Source organism: Mustela nigripes, chromosome 11, assembly GCF_022355385.1.
Source record: "Mustela nigripes isolate SB6536 chromosome 11, MUSNIG.SB6536, whole genome shotgun sequence".
Taxonomy (NCBI): Eukaryota; Metazoa; Chordata; class Mammalia; order Carnivora; family Mustelidae; genus Mustela; species Mustela nigripes.
Window position 1 is genome coordinate 32,033,302 of NC_081567.1, and position 17,628 is coordinate 32,050,929.

The window sequence follows — 17,628 nt, forward strand, 5'->3', positions numbered from 1 at the left end:
TTGCTTCCACTATTTGGCTATTAAGAATCAAGTTGCTATGAACATTTGTATATATGGTTTTGTGTGCACAGAAATGTTCAGTTCCCTTGGATTTATCTCTAGCAGAGTTGTTGGGTCATATGGTAACTGTTTAACTTCCTGAGGAACTGTGTTTTACTTTTTTAAAAGATTTTATTTATTTATTAGACAGCGAGAGATTACAAGTAGGCAGAGAGGTAGGCAGAGAGAGGGAGGAAGTAGGCTCCCCGCTGAGCAGAGAGCCCGACGTAGGGCTCGATCCCAGGACCCTGAGATCATGACCTGAGCCTAAGGCAGAGGCTTAACCCACTGAGCCACCCAGGTGCCCCTGTGTTTTACTTTTTAAAATGTGACTCCTGGAATGTCTGCTTTAGGCTCAGGTCATGATCCCAGGGTCAAGTCCTGCATGGGCTCCTTGCTCAGCAGGGAGTCTACTTCTCCCTCTGCCTGCTGCTCCCCCAGTGTGTGCCTCTCTTTCCCTCTTTCTCTGAAAAATAAATGAATAAAGTCTTTTTTTAAATTAAAGGATAAAATGTGACCCCTAGGGGTGCCTGGGTGGCTCAGTCAGTTAAGCATCTATCTTTGGCTTGGGTCATGATGCCAGGGTCCTGGAATCAAGCCTTGCATCAGGCTCCGTGCTCACGGGGAGCCTGCTTCTCCCTCTGCCTCTCCCCTTGCTTGTGCTCTCTCTCTCATATAAATAAATAAAAACTTTAAAATGTGACTCCTGGAGAGGCGCCTGGCTGGCTCAGGCGGTAGAGCGTTGGACTCTTGATGTCGGGGTCCTGAGTTCGAGCCCCACACTGGGCGGAGATGTTAACTTAAAAATAAATACATAGGGTGCCTGGGTGGCTCAGTGGGTTAAGCCATTGCCTTCGGCTCGGGTCGTGATCTCAGGGTCCTGGGATCGAGTCCCACGTCGGGCTCTCTGCTCAGCGGGGAGCCTGCTTCCCTCTCTCTCTCTGCCTGCCTCTCTGTCTACTTGTGATTTCTCTCTGTCAAATAAATAAATAAAATATTAAAAAAAATAATAATAAATACATAAATAAAATGTGACTCTTAGAAGGTTAAGAATCACAAATGTGGCTCATATGATACTTGGTTCATACAGCTGGCCTGGAGTGTCTACTTTGCGCCCAAGCATTGTTGTGAAAGGTTGAAAAGAACGTGCTGAAGACCCTCATAGGTGAGGCGAAGGTAGCGCTGGGCAGAGCGGTGGTTGGTACCCTTGAGTAACTTTTCTATTTTATTTTATGTACCTTCTTCATCTCTCATTGGTAATTGACAAAGCCTGCTAACTGGTATCTCTGCCCCAGGGCTAAATCTCCACCCAGCAGCCGAAGAGATATTTTTAAAAGTGTAAATCTGGTCATGCTATCCCCTGCTAGAAACCCTGCAGTGGCTTTTCATTGCAATTTTATCAAATGTAAATTCTTTCTCATGGGCTGGCACTCATTTGATGGTCCTAAAATATTTGTCAAATAAATAATGGAAAGTGTTTTATGTCTTTTTGTTCCAAACCTATGTATTTTTTTTAAAAGGCATTTTAAATGTGAAGAGGTTAACACATTTAAAATTATTTCATATTCAGGGAACCATCCCATGTGCCATGAATGTCCATTTTTCCTGCATCTTCTCTATCCCTGGGTATTCCATCTTTTAAATTTTAACCATGGCTAATCTACAGGATGAAAAATTACCTTGTGTTTAATTTGGATTTCTTACTTAGTTGAACATCTTTCACTATTTGTTATTTGGTTTTATGACCAAATAAATGAGTATAAGCTTAGTTTGTCTGTATCTAAAATCCACATCAAGGATTTCTGTCCTTTGTCTATATCATGAGTATTTTTTCCTGGATTTGTCATTTCTTGGGTTAATATCTAAAAAATATAAAAGATACTGCATGCTCACAAATTAATCTCATAGTTCACAAATATAGGAGGTTAAAAGAACTTGGATGTGTATATTGGGAACATTGTTAATAAGGAAGAATAAACAGTAACTGATTTTTATATATTATGTGTGCTATTTCACCAAGATCATTATTTATCTTGGGGGCAGTAGTCTTTCTCTCTCTTTTTTTTAAAGATTTTATTTATTTATTTGAAAGAGAGAGATGACAAGTAGGCAGAGAGGCAGGCAGAGAGAGAGAGGAGGAAGCAGGCTCCCTGCTGAGCAGAGAGCCTGATGCGGGGCTCAATCCCAGAACCCCAAGATCATGACCTGAGCTGAAGGAGAGGCTTTAATTTAACCCACTAAGCCACCCAGGCGCCTCCCCCCACACCTTTTAAAAAATATTTATTTATTTGAGAGAGCGAGAGAACGAAAGAAAGAGCAAGAGTGAGCGAGAGCAGGGGGAAGGGCACAGGGAGAGACAAGCAGACTCCCCATGGAGTACAGATCCCAGTACCACAAGGTCTCCACTGGAACTAAAATCAAGAGTCAGATTCTCAACCGACTGAGCCACCCAGCTGCCCTGGAAGTCTTTTTTTTTTTTTTTTTTTTTAATTTTATTTATTTATTTGACAGACAGAGATCACAAGTAGGCAGAGAGGTAGGCAGAGAGAGAGAGAGGGGGAAGCAGGCTCCCCGCCAAGCAGAGAGTCTGATGTGGGGCTCGATCCCAGGAGCCTGAGATCATGACCTGAGCCGAAGTTAGAGGCTTTAACCCACTGAGCCACCCAGGCGCCCTGCCCTGGCAGTCTTTTTATAAAGGTGCATTAGGAATTAGTCGTCACCCAGTCTGTCCCAACTGTTTCGCTCGGCCAGTCTAACAGCCATAGACAATAAGTACATGAATGGGTGTGGCAGTATTCAAACAAAACCTTGTTAATGGACACTGAAATGTGAAATTAACATAATATTCCTTTGCCATGACATATCATTCTTTGATTTTGTTTTTCAACCATTGGAAAACGTAAAAAGCATTTTTATCTCCTGGGCTCTACGGAAACAGGAAAGAAACCAGACACATGTGGCCAACGAGTTGTAGTTTGCTAGCTTCTGCTTTATCCCATCTGAACTTGACTGTCTCTCGGTGAGGAGGACAGGGAGGCGTGAATCTCTATTTCCAGTACATGCAGAAGCAAGTTCTGACAGATGAAGGCTTTGAGCTCACGTGGTCTGAATGCGTTCTGCTCCATCACATGCCTGTTCCGCAGAAAAACAGAGCAAACAGGTCAGTGAAGTCAAAAGCTTCTGTTCAAATCCAAAGTATTTATTTTTATTTTTCTATTTTAAAGTTTTGGTTTTTTTTTTTTTTTAAGATTTTATTTATTTGACAGAGAGAGAGATCACTAGTTAGGCAGAGAGGCAGGCAGAGAGAGGGGAGGAATCAGGCTCCCCGCTGAGCAGAGAGCCTGATGTGGGGCTCAGTCCCAGGACCCTGATATCATGACCTGAGCTGAAGGCAGAGGCCTAACCCATTGAGCCACCCAGGCGCCCCTCAAATCCAAAGTATTAATAGGTTTTAGAAACTTAAACCTTTGGAAACTAAGGGTTTTTTTTTTTTTTTTAAATACTCTATTTATTTATTTGACAGAGAGATCACAAGCAGGCAGAGAGGCAGGCAGAGAGAGAAAGGAGGAAGCAGGCTCCCCGCTGAGCAGAGAGCCCGATGCGGGACTCGATCCCAGGACCCTGAGATCACGACCTGAGCCGAAGGCAGCGGCTCAACCCACTGAGCCACCCAGGCACCCAAGGGTTTTTTTTTGTTTTGTTTTGTTTTGTTTTTTAAGATTTTATTTACTTGACACAGAGACACAGCAAGAGAGGGGAACACAAGCAGGGGGAGTGGGGGAGGGAGAAGCAGGCCTCCCGCCGAGCAGGGAGCTGGATGCAGGGCTTGATCCCAGGACCCTGAGATCATGACCCAGGTAGATGCTTAACAACTGGGCCACCCAGGTGCCCCAGAAACTTGTTTTTTTTTTTTTTTTTTTTTTTAACTAAGGTTTTAATCTAAGGTTTGTTGTTGTTGTTGTTAAAGATTTTATTTATTTGAGAGAGAGAGAAAGAAAGCACAGAGGGAGAGAGGGAGATGCAGACTCCCCGATGAGCAGAGAGCCTGATGTGGGATTGATCCCAGGATCCTGAGATCATGACCTGAGCCCAAGGCAGAGGCTTAACCCACTGAGACACCCAGGCACCCCCAGACCAGATACTTTTAAAAAGGCATACTCTCCTGTCCCTCTGGGAGTAACTGTCTCAACGCTTTCCTTTCCCAACTGGATCCCATCAATGCTGCCCACTTCAAACTCTGTGAAGATGAGCCTTTTAGAGGAGACCAGGATGCCTGGAGGGAGGTGGAGCCTTAGGAGGCTGGGAGGCTGGAGCCCCAGCCTCACCGAGTTAGACAGGCTTACTCAGAATCCTGGTTCCGTCAATCATTTGCTGTGTGACTTTGGAGAAGTTACCAACCTCTCCGGAAAGGAAAGATAGTCACGTAGGGTTGTCATTTTCAGTGCGAATTTGAATTGGTGTGATACAAATCGAGGTAAGGCTCACTTTCTTTTTGTCTTGAAGTGAAATCATGCCAGTTCCTTACGTCCCACGTAAATTTAAGACTCCAGGAACCTCAGGGTGGGGAGGACCCAGAGGTCTGCAGCACCTTCTGTCTCTGCCACCCCTTCCTGAGCTGACAAACAGAAATACCTCCCCTCATGGTCAAAGGTAGTGCTCAGGGGTGCCTGGGTGGCTCAGTGGGTTGAGCTTCGGCCTTGGCTCAGGTCATGGGATCGAGTCCCGCATTGGGCTCTCTGCTCAGCAGGGAGCCTGCTTCCCCCTCTCTCTCTGCCTGCCTCTCTGCCTACTTGTGATCTCTGTCAAATAAATAAAATAAAATCTTAAAAAAAAAAAAAAGTAGTGTTCAATGATTAGCTTTAAATGTTGCCATATTGTCCCAGAACATATGGGAGCCTAGAACCAACCTGCCTGGCTCCTGTGAAAAAGTGGAATTAATATAGGAAATGCGGCTGGCACAGAGTGAACCAGGCAAAACAATGGCTACTTGTGTGCCTTCAGGGATTCACGGGCAGAGCTTTAATTTAGGAATTCCTTGGATGTGGGTTTTGAAATATTACCCAGGCCTGCCTGGGTGAGGGCAACGTGGCAAGTCTGTGAAGAGCTCCCACGGTATAGTGTGTGCGCTGTCAGAGCTGAACTTGTTTTTTTTTTTAATAACAGCTTTATTGGGATGTAATTTACATGCTACGTAATTCTCCTGTTTTAAGTGCGTAGTTAATTCAGTGGTTCGTGGGGTATGCAGGGACTCATGTAACCATCAGCAGAGTCAATTTACAACATCTTTGTTTCCCCTGCCCCCATACCCCATGCGGGACCTACTAGCCATTCCCTGCTCACCCACCCCCAGCCCCTGGCAACTTCTAATTCACTTTCTGTCTCTATCGATTTGCCTGTTCTGGATCTGTCGTATAAATGGAATCCTACAGTAGGTGGTCTTTTGTGTCTAGCAGCTTTCACTTTAGTGTACTGATTTCACGACTCATCCATGTCGAAGCAGGTGTCTGTGTGCTCTTCCTTTTCATGGCTGAATAATATTCCGTTGTTTGGAGAGACCAGTATTTTATTTATCCATCTGTCAGTGGACCTTCTGAGTTGTTTCCAGATGTGAAATCTTGGTGCTTTATTGGATCTGTTGTTGGGCCGGTTAACCTCCTGTTGCCTTGGCTTCCTCATCTGTAAAATGGGCACAATAAAGGACTTTGATCGTAGGCAGGGGCAATACCACCATGTATGGACCGTCCATGCAAATTCAAAAGAGGTGCCCCTCTTGGCAGATACCTGTCTCATCCCATGGGAGGGCGAGCAGATGGAGGCTTTTTTGTCAGAAGCAAGGTTAGCTGGGGTTTCCTGAGCTGGATTTCAGCCCTTCCCCTTTAAGTGTATGGTTCTTTGATTTCAGCTTTACAGTATCCATTAAAAATGCCATTTTCTAAAGTCACGTAAGTCAGCTCCTTCTTTCCTTCACCTCCTTTAACGAGGTGAGAGCTCCTTTGTCATACACTCATTTGTCACTGTCTGCATTCCATTTTTGGATCCCCAATATCCCCATGGACTTTTTTTCCTTTTTTATTTCTTATTTTTTTTTTTTAAGATTTTATTTATTTGACAGACAGAGATCACAAGTAGGCAGAGAGGCAGGCAGAGAGAGGAGGGAAACAGCCTCCCGGCTGAGCAGAGCGCCTGATGTGTGGCTCGATCCCAGGACCCTGGGATCATGACCAAAGCTGAAGGCAGAGGCTTTAACCCAAGGAGCCACCCAGGCGCCCCGAAAGATTTTATTTTTTATTTATTTGACAGAGAGCGATCACAAGTAGATAGAGAGACAGACAGAGAGATAGAGAGAGAGAGGAGGAAGCAGGCTCCCCGCCGAGCAGAGAGCCTGATGGGGGACTTGATCCCAGGACCCTGTGATCATGACCTGAGCCGAAGGCAGAGGCCAAACCTACTGAGCCACCCAGGTGCCTGGACTTTTTTTCTTTAAAGATTTATTTAGGGGCACCTGAGTGGCTCAGATGGTGAAGCGCCTGCCTTCAGCTCAGGTTATGGTCTGTGGGTCCTCAGCAGAGAGTCTGCTCCTCCATTTCCCTCTACCTCTCCCCTCTGCTCATGCTCTCTTTCTCTGTCTCAAGTGAATAAATAAAATCTTAAAAAAATAAAAATAAAAATTTATTTTTATTTTGAGGAGGGGAGGGACAGAGTCTCAAGCCGACTCTGTACTGGGCATGGAGCCTGATCCCACAACCCTGACTGAGATCAGTGCGTGAGCTGAAACTAGGAGTCAGATGCTCGGGCGCATGGGTGGCTCGGTTGGTTGAGCGACTGCCTTCCGCTCGGGTCATGATCCCGGAGTCCTGGCATTGAGTTCCACCATTTGGCTCCCAGCTCCACCGGGGGGCAGGGGGACTGCTTCTCCCTCTGATCTCCTCTCTCATGCTCTCTCTCACTGTCTCTCTCTCAAATAAATAAATAAAATCTTAAAAAAATAAAAAAGAGTCAGATGGCCAACTGACTGCACCACCCAGGCACCCCAACTTTTTTTTAAGGTTTTATGTATTCATTTTTTTTTTTTAAGATTTTATTTATTTATTTGACAGAGAACACAAGTAGGCAGAGAGAGAGAGAGAGAGAGAGAAGCAGGCTCTGCACTGAGCAGAGAGCCCGATGCGGGGCTCGATCCCAGGACCCTGGGATCATGACCCGGGCCGAAGGCAGAGGCTTTAACCCGCTGAGCCACCCAGGCTCCCTATTTTTTATTTTTTTAAAAGACTTATTTATTTATTGGACAGAGAGAGAGAGCAAGAGAGAGAGAGAGAGCTAGCACAAGCAGGGGGAATGGCAGGCAGGGGAGAAGCAGGTTCCTGCTCAGGAAGTAGCCTGATGTGGGGCTCGATTCCCGGACCCTGGAATCATGACCTGAGCTGAAGGCAGCAGCCCAACCACTGAGCCACCCAGGCGCCCCTTACTTATTTTTTATAAAGTAATCTCTGTGCCCAATGTGGGGCTTAAATTTACAACCCTGAGATAAAGAGTGGGGGTGCCCTCCCATCTGAGCCAGCCAGGCACCTCTCCCTCCTGGACTTTTTAAAAAAATATATCAGTATTCTTTTTTTTTTTTTTTTTAAGATTTTATTTATTTATTTGACAGAGGTGAGAGAGATCACAAGTAGGCAGAGAGGCAGGCTGGCAGGGAGAGAGGAGGAAGCAGGCTCCCCGCTGAGCAGAGAACCCAACATGGGGCTCCATCCCAGGACCCTGAGATCATGACCTGAGCTGAAGGCAGAGGCTTAACCCACTGAGCCACCCAGGTGCCCCTCTCCTTGACTTTTTCAAAAAGTTTATCTACATTAGAGTTCACTCTTTGTGATGTAAGATTCTATAGGTTTTGCAAATGTATAGTCTTCTTGGGTGGGATAGTTAATGGAGCCTTTCCTGGGCTGGCGGCACAAAGCATGGTGGGACTATATGCACCCTGAGAAGTGGCTTTTGCTTGTTTAATGAGGATCAGAAAGCGCTGGAGAAATCCTGGTATCTCTAGGGCGAAAGGGGACAAAGGAAGTGTCTGCTGCCTTCTCTGGCAGAACGTGGGAGCCCACTGTACCCAGAGAGGCAACCAAGAAAAATGGTGTCAGAGTGGAGGTCTCAGATAACAGTCACCAGGATTCCCTCCACCCACCCCAAAGCCCTGGGTAACGCCTGTGTCCTGGGCTCTCAGGCTTCGCTATCTTGGAGGTTCCCTGTAGCTCTGCTCCAATGCCATAGTGTCGGCGTATGAATCCTCCCAATGTTATTATTAAAGTATTATACGCATGTGATAAAAGAAGAAATTCAAACAGTACAGCCAGGTTCAACAAACTTTCCGTAAAGGGCCAGATAGTGAATACTTTGAGTTTGTAGGCCACACGATCTCTGGTTCAGCTACTCAACTCAGCCTTTGCAGGGTGAAAGCAGCTGCACACAATACCTAAATGAATGCACTTTTCTAATAAAACTTTATTCAAAAAAGCAGACACATGCAGAGTTGGCCTACAGGCCATCCTTGGCTGATCCCTGTAGAAGAGAAAAGCATAGGGGAGCCTGGGTGGGCCAGTGGGTTAAGCCTCTGCCTTCGGCTTGGGTCATGGTCTCAGGGTCTTGGGATCGAGCCCCGCATTGGGCTCTTTGCTCAGCGGGGAGCCTGCTTCCCTCTCTCTCTCTCTGCCTGCTGCTCTGCCTACTTTTGATTTCTGTCAAATAGAATAAATAAAATCTTAAAAAAAAAAAGAGAGAGAAAAGCATAAATTGAGAAGGTAGACATGGTACCCCCTCTCCCCAATTCCTGTTACCATTCCTCAGAAGGAATCTCTGTTAACAGTTTCTTGTACATAGTATTGTAGCTCAAAGTGGGGCTTGGAAGCCAGATGCCTTAGATCCTGTCTGGGCTCCTGTGTGCCCAGGGATATATAACATGGGGATACTATTAATATTATTGTATAAAAATGAAATAAAACAAGCCAGGTAACATCTTAATTTATGGTAAAACAGAAAAAGCCCAGGGGTATCTGGTTGGCTCTGTTGGTAGGACATGTATGTGACTCTTGATCTCAGGGGTTCTAAGTTTGAGCCCCATGTTGGAGGTAGAGTTTACTTAAAAAAAAAAAAAATTAAAAGAAAAAGCCCAATCCACTTCCCACCGTCACTGCCTTGTATGTAATAGACATACAAAAATGTATTGTTGAATTGATAAAGGAAATCAAAGAGTTGAGAAGTAACAAAGATATTCTACCATAAATGGTTGATATATTTGGGTTGATGACCAACTCAAATGCTCCAAAAATGTTTGTTGCATTATTTGATTTAAAATACTCAAAAACAAAAAAATCCAGAATTAACGATCATTCTCCTCAGCCAGGAATCTGGGCTGTTCAGTTTAAATTTGGCCCAGCCAATTAGGGGCTCCTGGCTGGCTCAGTCCTTACTGTGGCTGACTCTTGATCTGAGGGTTGTGAGTTCAAGCCCCCTATTGCGTCAGGAGCCCACTTAAAAAAAATAATGATAGCAAAATAAAATCCTTAAAAATATGTAAGTAAAAAACACCCAACCCTGAAACACATTGTTCTTTACCATTTCAAAATATTATTACTGTTTTTAAAACAAATTCCAAAGGCTCTCATAAAAGATAATTGAATTATAAACAAGGGTTTCCTTTATGCTTTACTTTAGTAGAAACGGTCAAGGAGCAGCAGAGAGTCTTTATGGACAAAAAGTATTCTGTAAAGAAATGTGACAGTTATTAACACGAGACATTATCTTTCTGTATTAAGTCTTTGGGGGTTCTGGGTTATTAAAGAAGCCAGGGGAAACACTCACCAGGTTGCCTGGTACACAGTAAGTGCTTAATAAATGTTCTCCATTGCACGCGTGTCATTTTCTTTAATACAGAAGGGATCTCCATGTTCTCAAGCTTGCTTGTTGCCCTGAGAACCTGAGACTGAAACTCTTCCCCTATCAACCCAGATATCAAATGCCATTATTTTAATTAATTTACATTCCACGAGTTGCCATCTGGCAGATAAAATCCAGGTGCTGTTTGCAGCAGTCGCTGGACTCTTCCTGTGGTGTAAGAAATCTGCCTGTGAGTGGTGTCAGCGTCTGTATTCATTGATTCGATAAAAAGTATTTCCTGAGCAAGAGCTATGAAAGGGACCAAGAGCCCAGCCACCTATGTCCTGTGTTTAAGTGTCCAGAGACCGGGGAGGAGGGGTTCCAAGAATGGGTGTTTCCAGTTCAAGGATGAGCCACGGTCTCATGAGACAGCTTGCTCTTGTGAAGCAGCATTTCTTTTTTTCTGCTCCTCATGGAGCAGTCTCCAATCCAGACCTCAAACATGGTGCCAGGAGAGGCAGTCTTTCCCTTGTTGGTTGAATGAATGAATGTGTGTGAGGTTCAGAAGTGTTGAATGAATTTTGCTTTTAACACAGATACTCTCCAACCCTCCTTGCCAGATGTCTTTGGGAATAATGTAGTTATCCAGGTCAGCAGTTTATTTTTGGAGTTATTAATAGGAAAGTAAATTGAGTCACTGAATAACCCAGTGGCAATTCTGGAGGCGTTTTTGGTTGCCGCAGCTGGGGTTGAGGTGCTCCTGGCATCTGGTGGGTGGAGCAGGGACGCTGCTAAACAGCCTACAGGGCATAGAACAGCCCCCACCACCACACCCCCTCACAAAGAATTAGGGGGTCCAAGTGGCAGTCATGCTGAACCTGTCCTAAGTAAGGAGCTTGGGGACATTGGCTAGAAGCATGTGGTGTCTTTGCAGCTGGCAGAGTTCTTTGAAACCCATTTCTGCCACTGCCTACCTATGCCTCAGTTTCCTCTAATGTATAATAATGAAAATAGTAATGCTTTCTATCAGAATGCAAAGCATGACATAGTGGTTAGAGACATGCTATGGAATGAGAGAATGCCCTACTTGAAATCTTTTTTTTTTTTTTTTAGCGTAGTAAAATACAGATAGCAAAATTTGCCATTAGTAACATCATGTACATTCGTGTTATATAGTTATGACTGCTCAATTTCCAGAACATTTTTATGACCCCCGCAACGGGAAACCCCCATAGCCATTGGGGCAGCCACTCCCCCCACCCCCATAACCCATTCTCTGGCACCCACTAACTTGTTTTCTGTCTCTACGGATTTGTCCACTCTGGTTATTTCATACAGTAGACTCAGAGAACATGAGGCCTTTTGTGTCTGGCTTTTTTCATTTACTTGCAATTTTTTTTTTTTTAAGATTTTATTTTTTAGTAATCTCTGCACCCAGAGTAGGGCTTGAAGTTAAAACGGTGAGGTCAAGAGTCACACGCTTTGGGGCGCCTGGGTGGCTCAGTGGGTTAAAGCCTCTGCCTTCGGCTGGGGTCATGATCCCAGGGTCCTGGGATTGAGCCCCGCATCGGGCTCTCTGCTTAGTGGGGAGTCTGCTTCTCCCTCTCTCTCTGCCTGCCTCTCTGCCTACTTGTGATCTTTGTCTGTCAAATAAATAAATAAAATCTTTAAAAAAAAAAAAAAAGAGTCCCATGCTCCATTGGCAGAGTCAGCCAGGTGCCCCCTCATTTACTAGCTTATCTTCAAGGTTTGTCTGTCTCATAGCGTGGACCGGTCTTTCATTTCTCCTAGCGGCCCAATGACGCGTGGATAGACCCCATTTTGTTACCCATTCATCTCTCCACGGACATTTGGGCTGTTTCCACCATTTTAGTTATTGCAAATAGGGCTGCTGTGGACAGTGAGTGTGCGAAGTTTTGTTGGAGACCCTGTTTCCAGTTCTGCTGGGTAGAGACCACGTGTGGAAGAGCTGGGTTGCTTTTGCTAGTTCTGTACAGGTCTATGAATTAACCCTTCTGAGACACTGATCTCCTTCCTTCTCTTCTGTCTTGGCTTTGTCATCTCTTAAAAAGGGCTTCATGACAGTTTTATTTCTCAAGGTTGTTGACAGATAATTTTTATTTTTATTTATCTGAAAGAGAGAGTGGGAATGGGAGACAGAGCATGAGAGGGGAGGGGTCAGAGGGAGAAGCTGAGCAGGGAGCCCGATGGAGGACTCGATCCCGAAACTCCAGGATCATGACCTGAGCCAAAGGCAGACGCTTAACCAACTGAGCCACCAAGGCGCCCTGTTGATTGATTAAATGAAGGAGTTAACATCAAGTCCTTCGGACAGTGCCTGGCGGGATGAAAGCAGTCAGTGAACATTGGCGATGATTACTGCTTGTGCCTGGTTGTGAGGGTTAAGTAAGATAGCCATAACACATTTAAGTACGATAGCCACTTAAATGTGTTACCTGGCGAAGCGACCAGTGATTTAACTTGGTTTACAGTTGGAGCTGAGACAGTTCTCTCAAGAATGTACCTAAGGTGCCAAACTTCTAGGTGGATATCATCCAAATAAAAACACAGAACAGTTGCCTTTGAAGCAAAGGATGCTTACTGAATTTTGCGCGATTGAAGAACAATTTTTTTTTTCCAAGATTTTATTTATTTGACAGACAAAGACCCAGTAAGAGAGGGGACACAAGCAGGGGGAGTGGGAGAGGGAGAAGCAGGCTTCCCACTGAGCAGGGAGCCCAATGTGGGCAGACGTGTAGTGAATGAGCCACCTAGACGCCCCTCAAGAATGGTTCTGGGGGGGGCGCCTGGGTGGCTCAGTGGGTTGAACCTCTGCCTTCGGCTCAGGTCATGGTCTTGGGGTCCTGGGATTGAGTCCCGCGTCGGGCTCTCTGCTCAGCAGGGAGCCTGCTTCCTCCTCTCTCTCTCTCTGCCTGCCTCTCTGCCTACTTGTGATCTCTGTCATATAAATAAGTAAAATCTTTTTTTTTTTAAATAAATAAAATCTTAAAAAAAAAAAAAAAGAAAGGAATGGCTCTGGGGAAGGGTGGCCCATGTCTGTTTTCCGGCTAACATGGATGAGAACACAGTGTAAACGTGTTGGGAAGTTATGGGACTCCTGATCACATTTGGTGTGTAAGTCTCTTATTAATATTTTTCTGTTGGGTTCTATGGAGCCAGATGGCCTGGGTTCAGATGTGGGCTTGTCTTTGGCTAGCTGTGTGACCTTGAACTAGTTACTTCATCTGGAGACTGCACCTCAGGGACCTCAACTGTAAAACAGCACCTGCCGTGTAGGGTTGACATGACAAGTAAAGAGTTAACATATGGAATGCTCTATGCAGTCCCCTGGGCTTACAGAAAGGGCTCTTCAACCCTGTGCTTCACTTACCCCCCACCCCCACCCCAATCACATAATTGAAAATATCCCGTTGTTCCCTCTTCTTACTCTTTCAAGAGGGTCTGACCAAGAGGGATGGATAATGGTTTGACTAATTTTCCTCAGAACAGATAAACCAACAAACGCAGGGAAAAAAAGGAAGGGAGGAAAAAGCACCAATGTCTACCCACGTTTTCTGGGGCTCTTATCACTGGATCTTTGTTCTGAGTCAGCCGGGTCACACTACCAAAGCATCTTCGTGAGCCGTTTTTCAAAAATAAAAACGAGATGCTACAGTCTACGTGCACGAGTGACCAGCCACGGGCAGTCCCTGTAGTAAAGAACTTGCATTAACATCTTGCCTCTCCTTTCCCAAAACACATCCCAGGAAGATGTTGGTCATGGGACTTTGTTTCCATGAGACACCCTGTGGTCATTTCTTTGCCCCTTGTTTTTCCGGAAGGTAGCCCGGTCCCCGGCACGTGGTAGGTCCTCAACCTATGAAAGGATGGTGGGTCAGGATCTGGGGGCGGGGGGGTCTCAGGTCATCCTTGCAATAACTATCTCACACCCTCTGAATCATTACGTGTTTAAAGTTTTATCATTTCATTTGACTCCCAACGGCCCCTTTATTTTTATTTTTTTAAAATTTTTGTTTAAATTTTTAAAGGTTTTGTTTTATTTGTTTGACACAGATAGATCACAAGTAGGCAGAGAGGCAGGTGGGTGGGGGGGGGGAAGCAGGCTCCCCGCTGAGCAGAGAGCCCTAAGCAGGGCTTGATCCCAGGACCCCGAGAGACCACCACCGGAGCCAAAGGCAAAGACCCAACCACTGAGCCACCCAGGCACCCCTTCCCCTCTCCCAACAGCCCCTTTAGACAGAAACTGCCTTCCTCATTCTCCTGGGCAAGAATCTTGAGTTCAGAGAGGTTGTTGGCTTCCCAAGTTCAACTTTGCACAACTTCCTGTGAAAACCTAGGTCTTTTGGTTCAGAATCTTAAAGCCCCTTACCCTCCCAAACGGCTTCCAGCTTCACGACCTTGACCTTGGCCAAATGCTTATCTCCTTTAAGCTCATACCCTCCTAACTAACCCAGTGGTTGTGGGGTTAAGTCATTTTTCCAGGCATGGATTATCTAAGAGTTTAGTTATCCTGAGAAATAAAAAGCGCCTATTAATTCCATTTTCCCCTCTGACACTTCCGTTAAATTATTTTAGACCCTGGCCAACATTGCTGCCAGGTAGATAAATATTTTGGTTCTCAAGAAGAAAAACCAACCGGCTGTTTATGCCAAGTCATGGCACGGGCCCTGGGAGCAGCAAAAATATGTTTTGCTCAGAGAGTAATGATAGGGTGCCCCTCCCTGCACCTACTGATCTACCTAATGACAAGTCAGCGGCTCTGGCCGTTCCTGTCTCCCCGGTTTCCCGTCCCTTCCTTAGGTCCCCAGTTTCTGAACCAAAGTGAGGGTTGTGCAATTAAAAAAAAAATTGGCAATGATTAGAAATGGTGCCCCAAGTTGCCTTGCCCTTTGCAGCTCTGGGTCCTTTGGAGGCATCTCGGTGTTCAGCCTCCCAGGAAGCCAGCATTACTCAGCTGATTTGTGCCTTCTCTAGCGTTCCTCCCCACACACCCATTCTGGGAGCAAATGGGCTTTATAGCTAATGCCAGAGGAAGATGCAGACAGGCTAGCCCGAGCCTCAGGAGTAAACTAAGTCTGGGTCTTCTTCACAGGCCTCAAAGAGCACTGGCATTGTTTTTTTCCAGTAGCTGAGGTGACCTAGAAGTGAACTCCTTACTCACCAGCTACCCCTAGAGCGAGGCAGGAAAGAGCAAAGAAGTAGTGTCATTGCATCCTCATGAAAGACCTTTAAAGTGAGCAGTATTTTGTCTCCCAAGCAAACCCCTAGCTCCTAGCAGTTAGTAAACATTCGCTGAGGTTGTTGAATCCATTCACTCCATCTTTATTGAGCATCTACTATGTATGTACCAGGCACTGTGCTAGGCGCTGAGGATACAGCTGTGATGTTTCCCTCCTTGAGATGCTTCTAGGATGGGAGACAGGTATTATTTATCTTCATGTTTTATTATTGTGTAATAAATCACCACAAGCTCGGAGGCTTAAAACAAGCTCTCTTCCCCTCTCACCCAACTCCAGCCTATCCGCAGGTCCAGCCAGTTCAACCTGTCAACACACCTAGACCTGAACTCTTTTCTCCGTGTCCACCACACCTGTCCAGTTCATCTCAGTCTCTCCCATAGACTGTGACCAGCTCCCATCCTGGCCTTCCTCACTCATTCTTGTCCTTTGCAAGATAGCGCTTTTTAAAAAAATCAGTTTTACTGCAATATGATTCATGTATCATACAATTCACCCACTTGAAGCGTTTTTTTAGTATATTTGCAGAGTGGTGCAACCATTAGCAGAATCAAGTTTTAGGATATTTTCAGAACTCCCCAAAAGAAGTCCTGTGCCTAGGAGCTGGCACTGCTTAAACCCTCCACCCCTCAGTCCATAATCTACTTTCTGTTTCTATTGATTGCTTTGCCTACTCTGGATGTTTCTTTCACGTAATGGGAATCATTCCCTATGTGGTCTTTCGTGTCTGGCTTCTTTCACTGGGCACCGTATTTTCAAGGCTCCTATACGTGGTAGCATGTCTCAGTACTTAATTCTTTTTAATTGCCAAATAGTATTTCATGGGATGGTACCCACCATACAGGGCATCGTTTTTACTCATCTGCTTCCCTAGTTGGTTTTGAACCTGTCGGTGAAGATAAGGTTCGGTGGTGTAAAACCTGAGTAAGCATTGTGTATCGCTCCCTGCCCCCCCCCTTCTCCACCCCAAAGGTCCTTTCTGCCCTCCCCCAAGCCTCTAGCGAGCTGGAGGAGAGGATTCCTTTGCATGTGAGAACATCTCATTATCATTTGTGAGAATTTGTGTGAATAACAACACCTCTTTGGGATCTGGGGGTGACCCTGGGACTGGGATTGATTCCTGGTGAAGTCACTCCTTCCCTCTTGTTTGCTGCCTTCCTTGGTCTAGCAAGAAATCCCACTGGTGGGAATCCTTCCCATATCTGAAATGCTTGGGGTGGGGCGGGGCTGCCCAGTGACATTTGAATCCTACATTCATTGAACAAATATTTATTGGGTCCTTGCTGTGTCCCACGTATTTGGGACACCACAGCGCACAAGACGTTCTTTTTGGTGTGAGGAGATAGGACAGTAACTGCGCTGGAGAAAAGTGCAGGGAAAAGGAGATAGGGAGATAGAAACTGGGACAGGAATCACAATTTTCTGGCCGTTTTAGGGCAAATATAATATTCCCCCTGGGGATGGTCACTTAGATGGACAGATGTGTGGAGCTGTATATCCTTTTTGCCCATTTTCTTATTCACCTGCGCAGCCTCGGTTACCATAGAAAAGCTGAGACGCTGATCCCTGGTCTGGGCTGCTGTGAGGGGAACCGACGAATGCCAGATGAAGAGGTATTTGGGCCGGTTCCGAGGGACTAAACTTTTCTGGTTTGGACTAGAGCGAGAACAGAAGATCTCGCACGTTAGGTTCTAGGTGTATACATGGCAGCTCGGTGAAGGGGTGCGGGGTTAAATACTGCTAGTGCTAAGGACCAGGGTAGTCACTGGTGGTACGTGTCTTCTTCCCACTTCTGTCCCGGACCCTGTTCTAAGCAGCCTGGTCAGCTACACGCCCAAGGTCACACGGCTGCCTCTCCGAGGGCCCCCGGGTCTGCGGGGGCGAACCCAGGTCCTCGCGCTGGGCCGGGCTCCGGGCGCTCCTCCCCCAAGGACGGGACACTCGCACCGGCGCGCCCGGGGACTCAGGGGCCGGGCGGCGCGAGGGGCGCGGGGGGCGCGGGGGGCGCGGCCCCGCGGGAGCGGGAGCCCGAGCCAGCGGGCGGGCCGAGGCGGCCGTGGCTGCTGCGGGCGGCGGGCGGGCCGCTCCCTGCTCCGCCTCCCCTGCTCCGCCCTCCGCTCCCGCTCCGCCCTCCGGCTCGGCGCCCGCCCGCCCGCTCCCTGCGCCGCCCGCCCGCTCTCCGCTCGCTCGCTCGCTCGCTCTCGGGCCCCCCATGCGGATGTGACATTTCACGCCGCCGCCATTTTGAGAGCGAGCCGAGCCGAGTCGCCGGGCGCCGCGTCCGCTGCCGGAGCCCCGACGACGACGCCGAGGAGGCGGAGGCCGCAGCGCCCCGAGCGCGGCCCGCCCGTCACCCGCCCGCGCCGCCGCCGCTCCCGCCGGCCCCAGGCCCCGCAGGCCCGCCGCGGCCGGCCAGGCCTCCCTCCCGCCGCGCCCGGCCCGAGGCGGGGCTGACTCCGCGGCCCCC